Source organism: Schistocerca gregaria, chromosome 7, assembly GCF_023897955.1.
Source record: "Schistocerca gregaria isolate iqSchGreg1 chromosome 7, iqSchGreg1.2, whole genome shotgun sequence".
Lineage (NCBI taxonomy): Eukaryota > Metazoa > Arthropoda > Insecta > Orthoptera > Acrididae > Schistocerca > Schistocerca gregaria.
This window is the reverse complement of record NC_064926.1, coordinates 400820838-400836978: the sequence shown is the minus strand read 5'-3', so window position 1 is coordinate 400836978 and position 16141 is coordinate 400820838.

Here is a 16141-nt window from a genome sequence, read left to right as displayed (position 1 = left end):
TCAGTTAACAGCCACTCACAATACTGGAGGCGCTGAGGAGCGTCTGGTGGTTTTAATGAACGAACAACTGACAGTCGGTAGGGATGCATGCTGTAACCGGCCATTCCCCTCTAGCATTGCTTTTCCTGAGCAGTAGTTGTCCATGCCAGTATTATTTTTCGAAATTTGGACATGTCAGTATTATCTGAGTTCCTTTTCTGAAAACTTTCATATAATTTTATATACAGTATGTTATATTTCAAGCTAAAATTTATGAAAAGGAATTACTTTATAAAGTATTTTAGTCTCGATGTTATAATCCATAAGTACTAATTCTGAATGTACATTTAAAATTATTTTTTTTTTAGAAACAATTGAAATTACGGATTATTGGCACACCTAACGCAATCCTGTACTGCTTACTATGTTTATTTCTGGATTCATTTACGAAATAATAATCGAATTTAAAGATAGGAGAAATTCATTTCTTTTTTCATCAGAGTGTGAGAGTGGTAAGCATACCTCTGATGTGATCGAAAGTATTTTTGTGCGAACAATGTAATTTTGGCTTTGTAAACGTGAAAATGTGGGAAAATATGTTTAGGTAAAAAGAGTGATGCAACAGTAATATTCAGATTTATTTAGTTCAAACTAACTGTGAGGACCTGATGTGACATTTTCAGCTTTATGAATCAGACACCCAGATAAAAAGAACTCGAGCCATCTCAACATGACAAGCTAAGTAAACTAGAAAGTTTGTTGCAATCTTCGCTCCTCTCAAATCTTCATAAAAGACATTGTGTAATGTGGACTACAGTTGGAAGTAGGAAGGAGGGGGTAGACTGCAATGTGAAGGTGCAGGTGGGGTATTCGTCTGCATGATTGACGTGATATGCTGGTCTCTTGCGTCAGGCATCGGGTTGATTCAGTAGGACTCTGAAGCACTTGCTGGCGAACTGCATCCACATTTTCTCGTGTGCGGGCACTTACGGAATGTTTTTTGACTTGTTCAAAAACAGATCCTGTCTGACGCCGTTTTCGGGCTGAGCGTCGCATGGCACTCTTTGCTAGCACTTTAATACCATTAAATTTGTCTGCAAACTAGTGTCCGCACCGTTTCCGCTATTTTGTTGCCATGTAAGCTTCCACAACGAACAGCCGCAGCTCCGGTGTGTACCTTTGTCCCCTTTGCACTGCCCCACTCACATTGACACACCATGCACTCGGCGTTAAACCGATGTGGATCACATGGCGGGCGTACAGGTGGTGGTCGTGTCACAGAGTGTAGTTACATGCATACATAGGCGTCCAGTCGTATCCAGTCATCCGGGCCACTTTTATTTACCCCACCCTCTAGTGTGGCGACATTCGCGATAAACGACATTCACTGTCGTGTACATTGTGAATATCTCAATAGCTTTACGAGCATGTTACCAGATTGCTACAACAGGAGAACATAGACTGACGGGCTTCAAGCTCACAGGTAAACCAAAAACCGTACTTGAGTTACATATTTGCTTACATTTGGTATAATAGGGCAGATGTTTGTGGTAGATCTTCTCCGGCAGCGGGACTGTGGTTTGCGGCGCTGTTGTCTTCATACTTTTATTTGATCAAGTCCCTTAGATATTATGTCGCTGAAGTTCTCTTAGAAGCTATTTCCAAATGACACAGAAAGAAGTATATATGTGATCCCATTAGTAAAAAACAAAGTCGATGTCGTAATTCGGCGACTATAAATGATAAAAATGTCTTGTGAACGTCATGAGATTCACCATATTATCCGAAATAATTTGGCGAAATTTATTCATTCTGGATATATTTGGGATGGCCTGTCTTATCTACCTCACAACTTCATAGCCTGAGTAATATGTACTCCATTTTAAGCAAATGCTAGTTTTTCATGTGACTCAACGTTTATAACGTCAAATATACTGAACTGTGTGACGTACAATGGTATAATGTTACAGGTAGATTCAGTGTTGTATGTGGGTACTGTCGGCAGACTGTGTTGCGAATGGAGTCGTTAACAAAGAAGTAATAAATCGAAACGCCATGTCTGATGCTGAAATTTTACTGCATGAACAGCGAAAATGTAGGAAGCGTGCCCTACATCCTACTGGCAGCTGAATTGATGTCCTGTGGCCGTACACACTACAGACGATAAGAAATTTTGCCGACTCCGATGTGTTTTGGACCTTCTGGAAAAAGTATTGTGACGATTTCTGCTATCGACATCATCACCAAGAATTGTAGAAGGGCCTAAATGATGGTGCATTGTAACACCGAAACCGGTTGCATGTAAATAAAGCCATTAAATGCAACTGCTAATGTTATCGTTACTACATGAAGCATACGGCAGCAGCAGACGTCTCAGTATCCACCAGCAGATGGACTCAGTGCGGTATTAAGAACTAATTGAAATGGCTTACAACTAACTACTCAATCTCGTGTCCACATGCGTATTTAAACAAGGTGATGCAATGATCATGCATAACTGGACTGACTCGTTTTAAGTAAATTTGTTGTTCTTCCACAGAGTTTTACGAGACTTATCAATCTATCCTCATACAGTTTGGGACGCAGTGTTTTTCGTTTACTGTTCAGCCTGCACATCGAAGGAACATGGAAGCGAATTTAAAAAGCCTCCAAAAGCGGGACTGAAAATGGGATAAAAGGATGTCAGCCAGAAGATTCGCTGATGATATTACTGTCTTGTATGAAATTGAGAGAGAATTACAGAATGAACGTAATTAACAGTCTAAAGAACACAGAAAATGGGTTGAGTGTTAACCAATGAAGTATGAAAATATTTAGGAGTAGCAGAATGAGATTAAACGCAAAAACTGCGAGCCACATTGTAGACAGGGTGAAGAATATCTTGGAAGCTAAGCAAAACATGAGAGCGAATGTAGGGGGAGATAAGAGTCAGAGGAGAGCATTTCTCGGCCACAGACGTGTACTAGTTTTAAGCATAGTCCTTAATCCGAAAAAAATCTGAGTATTTAATTCTGGAACACTGCATTATACAAAATCACGGAATTTAAGTAAGTCGTAAAACAGGCAATCGAAGCGTTTGAGATGCTGGGAATTAAGTGGACCGGTAAGATAAGAAATTTGCACAGAATATGAGTGAACCAAAGAACAGGGTAATCGAAGAATTTGAGACCGGTGCTAAAGAAAAATTCTGGGAATTAAGTGGACTGGTACGATAAGAAGTTTGTACAGAATCATGGAATGCGAGTAAATCGAAAAACAGGGCAATCGAAGCCTTTGAGACTGATGCTGGGAATTAAGTAGACTGGTAGGATAAGAAATAAGCTTTTACACAGAATCTGCGATGAAAGAAATACAGGTAAAAAAACAGAAATGCATGTTTAAATATAGGTCTAGATGTTACCCAAGCCCGCAGACTGCGGTGTAGTTTTTGAACACGAATGAATCTTATGAAATGTCTTCAACATGTTGCAAGTGTTAGTCGTGGTCAGAACAAGCTTCTGTGTAGTTGTGAGTGCGTTGTATCAGATCTACGTGAATTCGAAAGTGGGCAAATTGTTGGTGCTTCCGTAACTAAGGTAGCTGAAGTTTTTGCTGTTTCAAAAGGCACCGTGCCGAAGATTCCAACGCATACAGGGCAAGCGAAAAAACGTCAACCTACAAGAGCAACACGGATGAAAGTGGGTGCTGAGTGATCGAAAAGGACGATCATTGAAGAGGACTGTGGCGAAAAATAAGATGACTTCATCTACAAAAGTCACTGCAGAACCGAATGTTGCACTCGTGATCTCTGTCAGCACCAAACAACACGAAGGGACCTCCATAAGCAGCGAATTTCTGGCCTAGCTGGAGTTCCAGGACCACTCATCAGTGATGAACACACACGCAACAGGAGAGCGTGGTGCCGAAACCGTATAACGTGGACTGTGGAGCAGCGGAAAAATATAATTTGGTCAGATGAGTCTTTTTGCACTCTGTTTCCAAGTCTTGGTCGAGTTTACGTCCCAAGTGTGAAAGCTGGCGAAGGTTCGCTAGTGACTGGGGCAGCCACATCGTGGGGACTGGGGCAGCCAACCTCTGACGTTCCCAAAGATGGTGCTGTATTCCAAGAAGAAAGGGCACCTGTTCACCCGTTTCGCATCGTGCAGGACTCCTCTTATGAGCGCAATGATGCATTTCCGCATCTCTCCTGACCACCAAAATCATTGAGCCTTTATGATCTAATTCAGAGAGCCCACTGCCATCATCGTTATCCGAACTTGTCGATAATGCAAGAATTATGGTATAGGATTCATTTGAAAACCATACAGGAGATGTATCTATCCATACTGAGACGTCTGGAAGCTGTCATGATTGCCAACGGTTTTCCTGCAGCGTATTAGTCGTGGCAATGTATTTTGTGTTTCCATATTTTTGTCCACCTCTTGTTTTTGCGATGTAATAAACAAAATAAAGGACACGATGACAGGATATATGTTAAGACGTAATGGAATAATTTACATGGTTGTAGAAAGGGTCGTAGAAAGCGAAAATTGTAGGGAAAGACAAAAAGTGGAATATATACATAAAACTACTGAAGATGTTGAGTTTCGGAACCATCCTTAGATGAACAGGTAGGCGCAGGAGATGAAATCGTGGTCGGTTGCATCAAACCAGTAAGACGACTGATGACTCATAAGAAATGGAAGAACTGGAGTACTCTAGCGTCGTACACAAGCTCTCGGCAGACGCAGCGATCATAAGTACCAGTAATATGTCTGTGCCGCAGCATCAGTTGTGAAAGCAGCAGCTAAAAGCATTTCAGGGCTTTGTGAACGGGCCCTCTAAAGCTCCCCGGCAGACTGAAGTTTACTTTCTGGTGCCAACGTTTCTCTTGTCGATTCCAGGAAAGTGCTTTAAGCCACTACCAATGTTTTTCACGCTTATTTTCGGTTCAAGCCGTTCTAATTTTACGGTCAGGGTTGCCTATTGTGTTAGCACACTTCCTGTTACCTGCATATGGGAGTAGTTAATTTAACTGTATTGTACTATGTAAATTGAAAATAATTGCTAAAGAATTCTGCAACATTTAATTAGCTTAACAAACTGAGCCCCACGATGACTCTCCCTTCAAACGTTATTCGTTTTTGTTCCACAACATTTTAAAATAAACTAATTAGAAATGTGAAAAAACCTGAAATTTTAAATATCGAGACGAAAATTATCACCAATCATTGAATAATCGATGTTTTTCTCCTTAGAGAGACGGTCAATCAATAGTAACTATCTCGGCATTCTTTAGTTGTGCCGTCAAGTGCGCTATACATTCCAACAAAATTCAAGCTGTAGAAAAATAACTTTCTTAATACATCCCCCTTACGCAGACTTTGCAGGTATTATGACGAAAGAAGCAATTATTGACTGGTACTGGTTTGTTAAACCTCTAACATGACGGAAGAATGAAAAATTGCAAGAATTCAAGTGCCCATTCTTAAAATAACATGGTATTCATAACTCAAACTTGCAGGACGTCATGGAAATTCAATAATAAGGAATGCACAGAATCTGTCTTTTAACCTCACGATATTACGAAGATCACCTTTCATAACTGGCAGAGCTAAACCATACATATGCTCCGATACCCTGTTCAACAGATCAGCTGTATAATGCAATCGTCAAACTGTGAATTTCCCTTCGCACAAGTGTCAGAACTTTGCCCGACAGCCAAATCTCTATGTCCACATCGCAAGATTTTATCAAGAAACGGACATTCATCTCTGAATCCGAAGATATGAAGACACCGGGGCACAGCAACCGTGATACCTGACTGACTACAGGTGCACGTCAGAAGATGAAACATTCTGCGCTGATTTATCTGGTTATTTGTTTGCAGTGTTAGTTCCTAGATCCTTAGTTGAATCCAGTCACGAACCCTATTAAACTTGCTACGAGTACTATTTACAATTATTAAAAACCCCAGCACACTGCTGTTACATGTCAGCATGAAAGAAAGAAAAGCTTATGTTATTCGGAGTGACAACAAGCAATTAAGACACAGCGATGTATCGAACCTTCACAGCATTAATAAGCAGCTTAGAAACATATTAAATAACAACATAGCTGGACAGCTAGGAGACCAAATAAATTTCAATAAATCACAGAAATGGCCAATAAGAACACCTCTGGCTGCCCTCAGCTGGGTAATAGCTTCATGAAGGCTTCACGCTACAAACCTATGCAGTCCCATTTAACTGTGTCTGCCTAACAGCATCCTTCCTACGCCACCGTCCTGTATGCGCTACAACCAACCACATCTGCTACTACATTTTTCACCCTACAGCTGATATACCTCAAGGCTGTATCCTGTCCCCTTTCTCTTACATCATGTACACTGCAGACACTCTCCCTCGCCCCCTTCCCCCCAATCTACCTCATGAATATGCTCACGACACTGCCTATTTAGCTACTCACTACGCCTTCCAAATCTCCCATGCCTGTCCTCAGTGCCACTCTGATCTCCTTGTCTCGTAGATTAATGCTTGTAAACTTCAAGCAAAACCACAGAAAAGCCAAGCCACCATGTTTTACGGCACCACTCAGCGTTTCCTTCGTCCACATTTCTACATCTCTGACACAAAGCTGATGTAGAGAGCACACAGCCTTACCCTTCAACAAGGAGTCCGAAACAGGCCAAAAGTATGAATTACAAGCGGGTCTGGTTGGATACAAGGGTAGAGAACTGTTTCTAAGAGATAAGAAGGGGGAGCTGGCTGTCAGTGCGAAGGAGAACTGTCGGATTTTTGCAGAGCACTTTCACGACCTGCTGAACTGTGAACCACCTGAGAAAGAGCTGGAACTGGGGACTGACGCAGAGGAGAGAGAGCCACGCCCTCCAAGTAGCACATGCCATAAGCGATCTAAAGAATAATAAGGCAACTGGAGAAGATGGTATAGCAGCCGAGATGATAAAGTGGAGAGGCAACAAGGCAATAGACAACATGACCAACATAATTCACCAGATATGGAGAACAAAGAAGTTGCCAGAAGGATGGAAGAATGCAATTATATTACCAATACATAAGAAGGGGGATAAGAGAGATGCAAACAACTACAGAAGAATGTCGCTACTAGAGGTCGGATACAAGGTACTGTCGAAACTATTACTCAAGAGAGTAGAAGAAGAAGTAGAAAGTACAGTTGCCGCCTACCAAGCAGGATTCAGGAAGGGAAGAAGTTGTATAGAACAGATATTTATCCTGAAGCAACTGATAGAATATAGGGCCTTAAAAAACAAAAAGACAGTAATTACCTTCGTAGACTTCACAAAGGCATATGACTCCATCGACAGACGGCCTCTTGTTAGGATCCTGAAGAACAGAGGACTTGATGGAACTACACAAGAACTCATAAAAGAAATTCTGACAGACACAAAAGCAAGGGTGAGATTCAGAGGAGCACTGTCAGAAGAATTTTAGATCAAGACTGGTGTCAAACAGGGAGATAGATTGTCACCATTGTTGTTCAATACCGCACTGGACGAAGTGATCAGGCAGTGGAGAGCAATAAACGAGAAAATGGGAACACCAAAGACCCATGTGGGGGACAAAAAGGACAACAGGGCTCAGATGGACTGCCTAGCCTTTGCAGATTACATAACAATAGTAATTGAGACGGAAGAAGACGCAAAGACATAACTCGACAACTTAAGTAAGGTAGCCAGAAAGGTGGGGCTGAGGATCGCCTACAACAAGACAAAGACATTAAACACCACTGCAGACTGGGAAACACCGGAAGGCACTGTGCAAATGGTGAACAAATTTAAATACCTGGGAGAATTTATAACAGGAAGGAACAGGAGCAAGGAGGGGGGGGGGATAACAGAGAGTATAAAGAAGATGAGGTCAGCCTTTTGCATGACGAGAGATATATATAATAAAAAGAATATATCCACAGAGGCAAAGATAAGCGACGACAAGGCAACGGTGAGGAATTCAGTATTATATGCTACTGAAACAATGACACTAGGAAGAAATGGGGCAGAACAACTAGAGAAAGAAGAGAGAAAAATACTGAGAAAAATGCTAGGTCCCAAGAGGGGTGGAGAGAGGTGGATGCGAAGATCTAGGGAATAATTGTACCGAAACATGAGAACAATATCCGGGGAAATCGGACTCAAAAGGGCAAGGTTTGCTGGACATGTAGTTAGGATGAGTATGGACAGAATGACGAAGAGAGTGTGGGAAACAACAGGGAGGACAAGGGGAAAGACAGGAACCAAGTGGGTTGTTGAACTTCGGAAGGACTGGCTGGAAATAGGGATCAAGGTCGAAGGAAAGGAAAATTGGAGGAACAAATATGCACCGACCAATATGCCAGAGATCAATGGAAGAGAAGGATGCAGGAAAAGATTAGAGTGTCACCGGTGGAGCCGACAGGAGAAACGGAAATTGAAGATCGCGGAAGAAGAGCGGGAGAGAAGAAGAGAAAGAATGAAGAAGTTCTGGGAGAAGAAGAGGAAAATTCAGTCCACGAAGGGGCTACCAGTGGTCTTACAGAGACCGTAACGCAAGAAGAAGAAGAATAAGAAGGTTGCATTTACATTATTCTACCACTGTCCTCACCTAAAAATCCCTCATTCACTCCATCCCAACTGACGCCAAGATTGCCTTGATTTCCACCTCTCCTAAATTCTACAAGTCCCTTGAAATCTTGGAAAGACATGCACCCTGCCTCGCCTTCTGCGTCCTCCTACCTTCTCACGTCCTACTCAAACTCATCCACTTCCCACATCTTCTTTTTTTTTTTGGAGCACCTTCGGATCCAATACATTAGCCGCAACAGTCAATCCTGGCGCTCAGTATCTCACCCACTAACCATCAATCCAGGTACCCTACACGCTACTACATACATGTCCCATCTTCCATGCTCCTTCATGCCCTATCCACTCTCTCCTGCTGGAACTTCAATCACGTAACACATACACTTCTTTCCTGTTCTAACCACGCGGCTCTATTTCACACCATAATTCCAATTTCTCCCTCCCTCTTCCTGGATCCCACTTTCTCTTAGTTGTTACCCACGATTGCAGAGAGCCCCCAAGATAGCGTCTTGGCTCCGTGGGCTCTGCAGCCGGCCAGCTGGTCTCGGGCAGCCGCGGTTTGCTACCGCAAATAGCGGCTCGCGGCTCTCCGCTGTTTGTTTACTCCTGACCGCTGGGAGGGGAGACCAGAGATCACAGGCCCATATGTAAACCATACGCGTGCACCCATTGTCTGCCCAGCTGTAGTTCCTTCAGTTACTACGGCAACGTGGAAACTCGGCCTCAGACAGCGTGTTTCTTTACTACCCTGTCATGCACTGCAGTATATTCTCTGCGCTCAGCAACGGTCTGCACATTCTTCACCTTTCTGCCTCGATGAGCCCATACGGTTGTACATGACGGTACTAGGTTAACTACCAAGGTAACTATCCAAAAAATAGAGAAAGAGAGTCCCACAGCATTGGCTCAAAGAGGGGGAATATTACAAGCTGAAGGAGATACAGGGCACGTGAGCCATACTGAAGAGAGAAATAATGGCAAGTCTTTCTAGAGAATGACAAGAAATCTGGAACAAGGCAGAAACAGGGTGAATAAGCTGCCAGTTCCTAAGTAACACAAAAGAAAGATTAAGAACGGCTTACTTCTGTCCAACTAAGGGAGCCACACATCGCCTTTTGCGACTTTGTCCAAATCCCACCCATTTACAAAAACACGCCAATGCACCACAGGCCCCTGCGAATATGGAGGAGTGGGTACTCTGAACCACATCGTATGGGGGTGTTGCCGTAGACAAGATATTAGAGACAACGACGAGAACATCTCTAGTAATACACCAGTTGTTGTTGTTGTTGTCTTCAGTCCTGAGACTGGTTTGATGCAGCTCTCCATGCTACTCTATCCTGTGCAAGCTGCTTCATCTCCCAGTACCTACTGCAACCTACATCCTTCTGAATCTGCTTAGTGTACTCATCTCTCGGTCTCCCTCTACTATTTTTACCCTCCACGCTGCCCTCCAATGCTAAATTTGTGATCCCTTGATGCCTCAAAACATGTCCTACCAACCGATCCCTTCTTCTAGTCAAGTTGTGCCACAAACTTCTCTTCTCCCCAATCCTATTCAATACCTCCTCATTAGTTACGTGATCTATCCACCTTATCTTCAGTATTCTTCTGTAGCACCACATTTCGAAAGCTTCTATTCTCTTCTTGTCCAAACTAGTTATCGTCCATGTTTCACTTCCATACATGGCTACACTCCAAACAAATACTTTCAGAAACGACTTCCTGATACATAAATCTATATTCGATGTTAACAAATTTCTCTTCTTGAGAAACGCTTTCCTTGCCATTGCCAGTCTACATTTTATATCCTCTCTACTTCGACCATCATCAGTTATTTTACTTCCTAAATAGCAAAACTCCTTTACTACTTTAAGTGTCTCATTTCCTAATCTAATTCCCTCAGCATCACCCGATTTAATTTGACTACATTCCATTATCCTCGTTTTGCTTTTGTTAATGTTCATCTTATATCCTCCTTTCAAGACACTGTCCATTCCGTTCAACTGCTCTTCCAAGTCCTTTGCCGTCTCTGACATAATTACAATGTCATCGGCGAACCTCAAACTTTTTACTTCGTCTCCATGAATTTTAATACCTACTCCAAATTTTTCTTTTGTTTCCTTTACTGCTTGCTCAATATACAGATTGAATAACATCGGGGAGAGGCTACAACCCTGTCTCACTCCTTTCCCAACCACTGCTTCCCTTTCATGCCCCTCGACTCTTATTACTGCCATCTGGTTTCTGTACAAATTATAAATAGCCTTTCGCTCCCTGTATTTTACCCCTGCCACCTTTAGAATTTGAAAAAGAGTATTCCAGTCAACATTGTCAAAAGCTTTCTCTAAGTCTACAAATGCTAGAAACGTAGGTTTGCCTTTTCTTAATCTTTCTTCTAAGATAAGTCGTAAGGTCAGTATTGCCTCACATGTTCCAACATTTCTACGGAATCCAAACTGATCCTCCCCGAGGTCTGCATCTACCAGTTTTTCCATTCGTCTGTAAAGAATTCGCGTTAGTATTTTGCAGCCGTGGCTTATTAAACTGATAGTTCGGTAATTTTCACATCTGTCAGCACCTGCTTTCTTTGGGATTGGAATTATTATATTCTTCTTGAAGTCTGAGGGTATTTCGCCTGTCTCATACATCTTGCTCACCAGCTGGTAGAGTTTTGTCATGACTGGCTCTCCCAAGGCCATCAGTAGTTCTAATGGAATGTTGTCTACTCCGGGGGCCTTGTTTCGACTCAGGTCTTTCAGTGCTCTGTCAAACTCTTCACGCAGTATCGTATCTCCCATTTCATCTTCATCTACATCCTCTTCTATTTCCATAATATTGTCCTCAAGTACATCGCCCTTGTATAAACCTTCTATATACTCCTTCCACCTTTCTGCCTTCCCTTCTTTGCTTAGAACTGGGCTGCCATCTGAGCTCTTGATATTCATACACGTGGTTCTCTTCTCTCCAAAGGTCTCTTTAATTTTCCTGTAGGCAGTATCTATCTTACCCCTAGTGAGATAAGCTTCTACATCCTTACATTTGTCCTCTAGCCATCCCTGTTTAGCCATTTTGCACTTCCTGTCGATCTAATTTTTGAGACGTTTGTATTCCTTTTTGCCTGCTTCATTTACTGCATTTTTATATTTTCTCCTTTCATCAATTAAATTCAATATTTCTTCTGTTACCCAAGGATTTCTAGCAGCCCTCGTCTTTGTACCTACTTTATCCTCTGCTGCCTTCACTACTACATCCCTCAGAGCTACCCATTCTTCTTCTACTGTATTTCTTTCCCCTATTCCTGTCAATTGTTCCCTTATGCTCTCTCTGAAACTCTGTACAACCTCTGGTTCTTTCAGTTTATCCAGGTCCCATCTCCTTAATTTCTCACATTTTTGCAGTTTCTTCAGTTTTAATCTACAGGTCATAACCAATAGATTGTGGTCAGAGTCCACATCTGCCCCTGGAAATGTCTTACAACTTAAAACCTGGTTCCTAAATCTCTGTCTTACCATTATATAATCTATCTGATACCTTTTAGTATCTCCAGGGTTCTTCCACGTATACAACCTTCTTTCATGATTCTTAAACCAAGTGTTAGCTATGATTAAGTTGTGCTCTGTGCAAAATTCTACTAGGCGGCTTCCTCTTTCATTTCTTAGCCCCAATCCATATTCACCTACTATGTTTCCTTCTCTGCCTTTTCCTACACTCGAATTCCAGTCACCCATTACTATTAAATTTTCGTCTCCCTTCACTATCTGAATAATTTCTTTTATTTCATCGTACATTTCTTCAATTTCTTCATCATCTGCAGAGCTAGTTGGCATATAAACTTGTACTACTGTAGTAGGTGTGGGCTTCGTATCTATCTTGGCCACAATAATGCGTTCACTATGCTGTTTGTAGTAGCTTACCCGCATTCCTATTTTCCTATTCATTATTAAACCTACTCCTGCATTACCCCTATTTGATTTTGTGTTTATAACCCAGTAGTCACCTGACCAGAAGTCTTGTTCCTCCTGCCACCGAACTTCACTAATTCCCACTATATCTAACTTTAACCTATCCATTTCCCTTTTTAAATTTTCTAACCTACCTGCCCGATTAAGGGATCTGACATTCCACGCTCCGATCCGTAGAACGCCAGTTTTCTTTCTCCTGATAACGACATCCTCCTGAGTAGTCCCCGCCCGGAGATCCGAATGGGGGACTATTTTACCTCCGGAATATTTTACCCAAGAGGATGCCATCATCATTTAATCATACAGTAAAGCTGCATGTCCTCGGGAAAAATTACGGCTGTAGTTTCCCCTTGCTTTCAGCCGTTCGCAGTACCAGCACAGCAAGGCCGTTTTGGTTAATGTTGCAAGGCCAGATCAGTCAATCATCCAGACTGTTGCCCCTGCAACTACTGAAAAGGCTGCTGCCCCTCTTCAGGAACCACACGTTTGTCTGGCCTCTCAACAGATACCCCTCCGTTGTGGTTGCACCTACGGTACGGCCATCTGTATCGCTGAGGCACGCAAGCCTCCCCACCAACGGCAAGGTCCATGGTTCATGGGGGGGAATACACCAGTATATATCATAATTCAGTGTTGTTATAAATGACTGAAACTGTTTCACAGAATTGCTGTAGCTGTATTTTTTGACATTGTGTCAGGGCTTTGCACACGCATGGAAAAAAACTCTAAAAGTTGTTTTGAGAAATTACAACTGCTCCATATGTGTCTTCCTACTGATTTTGCAGATACAAAATCGCTAATTACGTTTTTCCTACATGCGGCGCAGCGTCTCCGTGTCATTCTCTTCAGAAGTAATGTTGACGCGAGCTTGCAGTTCTGATAAGTTTGTCTTTAGAGGGGATGTAAACACTGAATCTTTGACATAACGCCACACAGAAAAATTGCATGGGATTGTTTTGGGAGAGAGTGGTGGCCGTGATATGAATTGTTGATCATCAACCACATCTCGACCGATACTTCGGTTTCTTGGAATTTCCTACTTAATAATTCACGAACATTGATGTAAGTGCGGTGGACCACCATCCTGTATCTAGATGAAATCACGCTGTCGGTCTCTGGTTGTGGCACGATCCAGTTTTCCAGCATGTCCTACATCTGTCCTGCAACAGTCTTTTCACAGAAGAAAAGGGGACAAGTAAAGTCTAAGCCGTGAGACTACACAAAACGCCTTAACTTTGGTGAATGTCGAACGAGCTGTACAGCCGCGTGAGGATTCTCTGTCCCTGTAATTCACATATAGTGCATGTTCACTGTACCATTCACAAAAAAATGTTGCTTCATCACATCTCGTGACATCTGAATTGCGGCTGCAACAACACAGAACTTTTTTTTTTCCTATACGAGCACTGAGTTTTATGACAATACGTCAGTCAAAATAATTGCTTCAATCCTTTATAGGAGGTGTGTCTCATAAAAGTCGTCAGGGGTATTTTCCCTGGTGTTTCGGCGGATATCTGCAATTTAATTTTGCAGTGTGTAGTCTGAGTCAGCCGAAACTCGTCAGGGGTATTTTCCCTGGTGTTTCGGCGGATATCTGCAATTTAATTTTGCAGTGTGTAGTCTGAGTCAGCCGAAACTCGTCAGGGGTATTTTCCCTGGTGTTTCGGCGGATATCTGCAATTTCGTTTTGCAGTGTGTAGCCTGAGTCAACTGAAACATTTTGCTTATTATGTCTTTCATTCGACGCCCAGCGTCAAGGGAAAGTGTCGATTTGTTTCCAGTTACAAGCAAATTGATTTTTAAAGCGAACTTTACGTGATTATTCGATAGAGCGGTCCCAGATTAGTCTATTGCTGTATTCTTTTTATTGCTATGTGTTAACAGGGACATTAAAACATGAAGAATAACTTGTACTTCATAAGAGGAGGGACAGACATGTTGATTACCTATTTTGATCACGTTTTGCAGGGGTGTTCTATATCGAAAATAGTCACACGTTTCGGCTTCTTGCTAGACAGTCCCTAGTTCTTGAAAAAATCGAGGTCAAGGTTGATGACGGAAAATCGTATTATCAACACCACACATCGAAAGACTGTGTAAAAGCAAACATTTTTATTAACATAATATTAGGTCCAACGTTAATGCTGCGCGAGTTATTAACGTTTTTGTGTTTCCATGTTGTAACTTGGGTAGCAGTCGATCAACGTGTCCAGCAGAGCGACATTGACAGTCGAACAGTGCCAGCACGACAGCTGAGCGTTATCGGTCAGAGCACTAGCTGCATTCTGTAACACAAAACTGAGTGAAGTAACCAACGGTGAACTCGAAGGTAGTCGTATGATCATATGAAATCCGCCGCGACCAACGACTAGTACAGAACCTAACAAAATGAGAGAGAGAGAGAGAGAGAGAGAGAGAGAGAGAGAGAGAGAGACAGAGAGAGATGGATAGAGAGAGGGGGAGGGGGGAAGGAGGGCAGAAGTATCGAGTCTACTGCCGTCCTATACTACTTAAAAAAAAAGAGGGGAGATAGCAGTCAAGGTATTAGACTGCCAACTGCTGGTCCGTGTCAGATTCTTGGTCGCGGCTTCGTTTCATTCCACATTTTTTCGGTGTGTCTGATAATGAGAATACGTTTTTTCCTTTTCTTGAAGTAAAAATCTGGAGGTCTGATTAATAATCAAATACTGTATGTACTGTATTGACAGTTATATTCTTCTTGATAAGTGACGTGCTAGCTAGGACTTCCGTAGTTGATGATGCTCTGCCGACCTACACCGCCAAACAGATACCACCGAAATGTACCTCTCTTTGTCAACCGTGTGACATTTAATTTTTCCGTCAGGAAAAGAATTTCATCGCAGAACTTAAAAACCAAGCGACATCGCAGCGGAGAGAGCGAATTAGAAGATACGGTGGCTGCTATCAAAATCTATCCGTTGGTTGGTAAACAGTTGTCTACCCCTATCTTTTAACATAAGCTTTCATACGCTTGGTACGCATCAAAATTGATATCTGATAGAGCTGTTTTTAGTAACGTAAATCAGCTATGCTTACCACGAAATGTGGGCCGGAAAACACGTCGTTGGACGTAGATTTCGTTCGTGTACTGCATTTGGTGCAAGATATTTTGTGTTCTGCCTGTTTCTATCATACTTTTCTCCTCAGTGATTGAAAGAACGCTCACGAATAAACAGTCAGTTAGGATTACGCACTAATACGCTGTAGATATATTTTTGTACCAGGTTGTTGTTGTGGGCTTCAGTTCAGAGATTGGTTTGATGCAGCTCTCCGTGCTACTGTATTCTGTGCAAGATTCTTCATCTTCCAGTACCTACTGCAACCTACATCCTTCTGAATCTGCTTAGTGTATTCATCTCTTGGTCTCCCCCTACCATTTTTACCCCTCACACTTGATGCCTCAGAATATGCCCTACTAACCGATCCCTTCTTCTAGTCACGTTATGCCACACTTTCTCTTCTCTCCAATTCTCTTCAATACCTCCTCATTAGTTATGTGATCTACCCATTTGATCTTCAGCATTCTTCTGTAGCACCACATTTCGGAAGCTTCTATTTTCTTCTTGTCCAAACTATTTATCGTCCAAGTTTTACTTCCATA